We start from the raw sequence: 6,308 nt of genomic DNA, 5'->3' as shown, positions 1-6,308 counted from the left end.
GGTACAACTCTACACAGCACAATGGCATACAACCGCACAGCGAATGGCATGGTCGAGAGGGCGCACGGCTCTCTAAAAGCAGCTCTCAAGGCACGTTGCACCGACGAGAGGTGGAAGGAACAGCTGCCCTGGGTCCTGCTGGGTCTCCGCACCGCACCGAAAGCAAATGGCGATGCCTTCCCTACTGAGAAGGTCTACGGGGAAACACTGGCCGTCCCCGGAGAATGACGGCGCCTACACCCACCTCCCGAGGTTGAGGGAACTCGCACAAAAGTTCGCGCCCTGCCACAAGACATTCAGCTCACCTGCCTTACACTCCTGCACCTTAACCAGGCCCTACAGGGGGCCCCACCGAGTCATCAGGCAAGCCAGCAAAGCCATTCCTCCTCGACATCCACGGTCGGGAGGACTGGATCACCATCGACAAGCTGAAACTCGCATTCCTGTCGGACAGCGGAGTGCGTGAAGAAAAAGGCAGGCGTCCCAGAGTCTCCCCTCAATACCTGCCTGCAGACGCACCCGCTTCCTCACCAAGGCGGGGCCTGGGGCAGCCCAGGAAACTCATCCAGCCAACCCCAGGTGTCAGCTCCACCCCACGCCCACAGTTCTCCAGAAGCAAGGACCTACTCCGACTGCCCCAGCGCCTCTGTGATTAATGTCATTTCATCCAATAATTGCTCCTCTAATTATTGTCTTGAGAGGTTGGGGGGGAGTATTTGTAAGGGCGACAAATCGCCCCTCTCCTTTCTTGTGTTTCTACCTTCAGATGTACATTAATCACATCATGTATATTACCTGTCTTTATTTCAGATTCTTTATATACCTCATCTTATGCATCATTGTATGGCCTTTCTGCCGATATGTATATCTACTTTTTATATGCCATGTAACGAATATTGTACGTATTTTCATGCTTGTCAGAAAACACAAATTCTGTATGGACGCAGCAGGGGCCCTCGGGTCGCCCGCTACCTTTCTGTCCGCTTTTTGTTTTATAAACATCTGTCGAGAATAATAAAGGATCAGTCTCTCTTTTGACATTTCTCTTGAACCTCTGCAATGTGTAGCACCATCTTTAGTACTGTATATTTGGTGATAGCATAAGTCTAACTTGTGGTATGAGGTTCAAACACAAAAGCTGCACTATTGCATTACATTACTAAGGCCCTTCTTAAATGTACAACATGCCCAAATTTAGAGCTTAACTTGCAAAGTCAGTGGTTTTGGTACAATTATGTATACCTCTCTGTTGTGGCCAAGGAATTAAATTTTCTTTTAGAGAATTTGTTGTGAATATCTTTGCAATTCTCAGTGTTGTTTTATAATCTTTTTATTTTTGGTGATCTGATATATTTCCAGGTCATGGATACTGCAATAATCTCATTGATTCAAGTAGCATACAGTATATTCTTTTCTTATACTCCTCCTGTAATGTGTTTAGAAGTACAGTACCATATTACTCTCCCTGGAATGAATTTCAATCATACACTCATTTTCTATGATTTGAAACATTTGTTAAGTTAACACTCCATAGGGATCCATCTAGAGGAGGAATACCATTTAAATCTATCCATAAATAGCCATCCCTTGGAGATCTGCCTGAATTTAAAACTGAGCCTTTTGTGTCCTAACAACAATCAATTTGTCAAGATGGGGTCAAACTTAAAAGAGCCAGGTCTAACATTGGTTTTTGATCTTACACTAAAACAGCTGCTTGAATCCTACTGGGAGGAAGTATACTGTCCAACCTCAAATTTAAAACAGAAATTGGTTTGGTATGAGTTGATCATGATTGTAAAGAAAAAATGGAGCAGGGAGAAGGAGATAAAAAAGCTAAGTTAGTTTTGAGCAACTCCTTATGTCTGAGTACAGTAATGAGAGTCAGTTATAGATAGTTGCTCTCAGATGTCACACCTAACACACAATATGAGGTTAAGATGACGAAGAGCACAACTAACAAAAAAAAATGCCTATGAGAAAGAATTACATTGAGATTACTTTTGAATAACCTTTAGAACAGACTTCCATATATAATTTAGCAAGCTAATTTTACTACTGTACTGTATAGAGGCTTGCATTATAGAGCATAGGAGCTTTACTGATAATCTCCAGGGTGCTGTACAATATTAATATTCTTCACTAAAGCTGCACGTCCATAGGTTTTCATGAAGTCTTTGAAGTCTAGTTACACTTCAGCTTAGAACTCCATTAACTGTTGGGAAGAAATGTAAGTAATTCTAAACCCAAAATAAACTATACAGTATCATAGGATGTCCTCTATTTCATGACAAAAGATACAACTCCTCTTATATAAAATGTCACCACAAAGCTAACCACTTTCAGGAGCAGACACACTTGCTGCCTTGTTATGTATGATTTGGATCCTCTTCCAACATTTGTATCCCAAAAAAATATTGACTTATTGTATACACGACATGTAGAGTACTGGTATTTGTACATTTTACGGAACATGGACTCTTCTCTTCTTTCGATAACACATTCTGTATTACTAATCTTGAGGATAAAAATACTTCTCTGGCACAGCTTCACTCATCTTTTTTGTATACTGTATTAACAAAATATAAAAGTTTGAAAGCATCCTACTGTCAACCCGATGCTGCATTACCACAGTTACTGTACAGTATTTTCTTTTCACTACTGTACTGAATGAAAAAGATACAGTACTTATTTAGATTATGAAAATGAGTGAACATTATGACTCATTCTACCAATACGTACAACAAATGACTTAAATACTACTTTCATGTAAAAACCTACTTCTTTGCTATCAATCTGTTGATTCACAAATGAATACCTTGTCATAAATTACTTAACTTTGTGGAATGTAAGTCATGAATTCTTACTCTTTTGCAATAACAGCATCTAAATTTTATTTACCTTGAAAAATTACTTATCTAAACACATTAATAAAAAAGATATGCAATGCACAGGCTACATATAGACATATGTCAGTTGTAATAAAGTACTGTAGTTTTAAAGTTATTAAAAAAAATAATGTCTACATGCAAATCATTGCCTTACAAGAGACAACTCTGCACAAAAGTGAACAGCTCTAATAAGACAACTGTTTGTACTTCTTACGATAATCTCTCTATCCACAAGAGAGAAAGGTATTGGTCCCAAATTATCAAAACAAAGGCCAATGCACTGCAAGCGTTATTTGTAAAAAAACCTGCATCACTTATACAGAGAATAAATGTTGTCATTGCTTTTTCAATTGTAGGTTTCGTGATGCACATAGCCTTTAAAAGTGAGCTAAGACCATAAACTGATTATGCATTCTTATCACATAAAAGTTAGTACTACACAATACAATATCACAAGTCAAATCCTGAGCTCTAAAAAGTATCTTTAGGAATAAGCCTCTAGGATTACAGTATTGTATTTACTTTATATTGCACTCTCTCTCCATTATGGAACATCATCCATGGTAAATGCTTCACTGGAGGGGTTTCTTTCAGCTTGTCTTCCAAGTGGCAGATAATTGCTTTCCCCATCTCGAGCCACTGGAAAGTACAAGATAATATCATGCTAGTTAACTTCAGTAGTTCTAATAGTTGATGAACAACATATCCAAAAAGACATACAATACATTACTTCACTATACAACCATAATTTAACAGCACTAAACTTAATTGTGTAAAGAGAAATACAGCTCATGACAAAGATGGCACAAAAGTCTCACCATCGCTGAATACAGAGCAGTACTTTGCTATACTTCAGAGGTAGGGTAGTTAAAAGATTCTCTAAAAATAAGGATGTGGAAATGAGACACCTGTTTCCCAATACAGGAATGTGGAAAAAATATTACTCATTTTAAGAAAATGCTATCCATGAAGCATCAAGTCACTGCTGGATTGACAGAGCATAGAAAATATATAAAAAATAAACTACAAACATACGCCCAAATCAATCAATTTATGAGCTGATGACTGCTTCATCAGCTTTAAATACTGTATCACTTCAAGAAGTCCCTGTCATCCAATAAAACTTTTATGATGAATGGTATATTCATGAACAATGGTACCCTTTACAGAGGACCTTATATCACTACTTATTCACAATATGATAACACGAAGCCAGCCAACTTAACCAGAAATTGTTTTAACAGTTTTGTTTTCATATAAGTAACTTACCAAGTAATTACATAGCTATAGTTTCCACTCAGATGGCAGCTTAGATTCAAAATTTTGCGGGTAGCGCTTCAATATAGTTTGTGTAGTTTGTGTAGGTGATCAGCCCATCCCACTAACGGAATATTGGAAGTTTGGAATGACCTAGTAGACAATCCTTTGTTTCTGCCGTCCGTGGTAGCAACACCCAGTCTGGCAGCAGCTTTATTAATTATTTCTTGGTTATTTTACCGGATTCCAATGGAGGATTCTTTAAATCAATCATCGGAACGCATATATTGTAGCCTTCAAGCTGAAATCTTTCAGGACTAGTTTTTTCTTATTTTTTGTTTATGTAGATTCAGTCATCAACGAGCCGCTAGTAAATGACGCCATTTACATTTATGGTTTGTTTACCGGTTAGGCTTCTGGCGGCGCTGATAGTAGTTTTGCCTTAAAAGTAATTCTTGGATATTATGACATTCAATTATAAAAGTAAATTGTTGTATGACACAACTTTTCATTAGGCTATAACTTTGGCAGGTTATGAATTGTTTTCCAGCTCGCTGGTAATAGTTTTGTTTTAAAAAGTAATTCTCAAGTGTTACGACACTCCAATACAAAAGTAATTGGTCTATGTTAGGCCTTTTCATTTGGCCATAACCTTTGCAAGTTTGAATTGGTTTACGGCCTTAAGCTACTAGCAAGGCATCGATAGTACAGTAGTTTTGCCTTTAATACTCGGATGTTACGGCATTCCATTATAAAGTAATCGGTGTATGTTATGCCTTTTCATTAGGTATTAACTTTTGCAATTCATGAATTGTTTTCCAACCATAGGCTACTGGCGAGATGCCGATAATGGTTTTGCCTTAAAGTACTTTTCACATGTTATGGCATTCCATTATTTTGTCATATCATTAGGCCTGTACCTCTGGCAATTATGATTTATTTACCGGACCTATGCTTCCTGTAAGCCTCCAGTAAATGCATTTTTGACATAACCTTCACACCTTCCTTTGCAGAACTAAAAGTGTTAAGGCAGAAAGTAGTAAGGAGAATTTTGGGGGCTTTGTTGGCTGCTACGAGTAGACGTTCTTGACACCCAAGAACCAGCTCACACTACGACGCTACTAGCTTGTTGGCACTGATCTCGGGCGCCAACTTTGCCCTAGTACCCTCTCTCATGCGCTCAGCGCAAGGATGCCACCTTCTGCTAGCCTCTTGCCACTTGCTCCAGCACCCGGCTCCCTTGCTTCCTTTCATAACTTTGCCAGTCTTGTGTCTTGGTTAACAGATGTTAACCTTGTTATAGTGAAGTGTAGTGCAGTGGAGGATCGTCCCCCGATGCTCCTAGACAAGGTCAATGTTAGACACCCACAAACCTGGGAGGAAGCAAACCGGAAGTCTAAGGGAGGTCAGTGGGTTCAACACAGGTAGTCGGCCCCTCAGTCGAGCCTGTTGTGGTCCCAGGTATTGGCAGACAGCCACTGGAAAGGTGTCTTGATGGATGTGTAGTGGAGGAAGTGGCTATCTGGCCCTTTCGGATCTTTTAAACCCAGTCCCTGTCAGACTCCCCCAGACCTGGGAGGGGTCATACTGTCAGTCCATAGGAGTCTGAAAGGGTTTTGCCCCCAGATAGTTACCCCTCAGTTGAGCCTGTTGTCCACAGGTCTTGATGGGCAGCCGTTGAAAAGGAGTCCATAAAGATGTGCCTGCCTTAACTGTGGTGCCAGTGGCATTTTTTCGGTTTATGGATCCAAGCGTGAACAGGAGGAGGATCCCAGTGTGGACAAGAGGCTGTGCTGACACTTTCGGGATCCCAGTGTGGATAGTTAAGGATCCCAGTGTAGACTAGTGGTGCCGATGGCGCTTTTCAGAGTTATTTCAGTCGTTGAAAAGGTATATCTCCCAGTTTTGGTGTGCCAGTAGTTGTCGTCACTGCTCTCCAAATCTGAACAGAGTCCAAGTGCCCAAGTTCTGAGCACCCAAGTTTCGAGCGCCCATATTTCGAGAGCACAGTGTCTGAACCCCCAATTTCCAAACGTAGTGTCGAGTGATGTGTGTTGAAGCATACGGTGTCTGAGCGCCCATCTTCCAATCCTGAGCGAGTTGTGCACAACACTTCAGTGACGGAGAGCCAGTCTCTGAAGTGCCACTCCTCATCCAAGTTGT

General features: G+C 40.4%; 1 protein-coding gene across 1 annotated transcript in view; it reads right to left on the bottom strand.

Moving 5' to 3' along the window:
• Positions 1-2,539: 2,539 nt before the first annotated feature.
• The window catches only part of LOC136836675 (ankyrin-3-like), a 264,679-nt gene continuing 260,910 nt past the window's right edge, over positions 2,540-6,308 (bottom strand). The window contains exon 14 of the mRNA XM_067101149.1: positions 2,540-3,527. The gene's annotated coding sequence lies outside the window, so the exon portion shown is untranslated. The remainder of the gene's footprint in view (positions 3,528-6,308) is intronic.

This window comes from Macrobrachium rosenbergii, chromosome 56, assembly GCF_040412425.1.
Source record: "Macrobrachium rosenbergii isolate ZJJX-2024 chromosome 56, ASM4041242v1, whole genome shotgun sequence".
NCBI classification, from domain to species: Eukaryota; Metazoa; Arthropoda; class Malacostraca; order Decapoda; family Palaemonidae; genus Macrobrachium; species Macrobrachium rosenbergii.
Note: the sequence above shows the minus strand (reverse complement) of the source record. Positions and strands in the feature narration are given on the sequence as shown.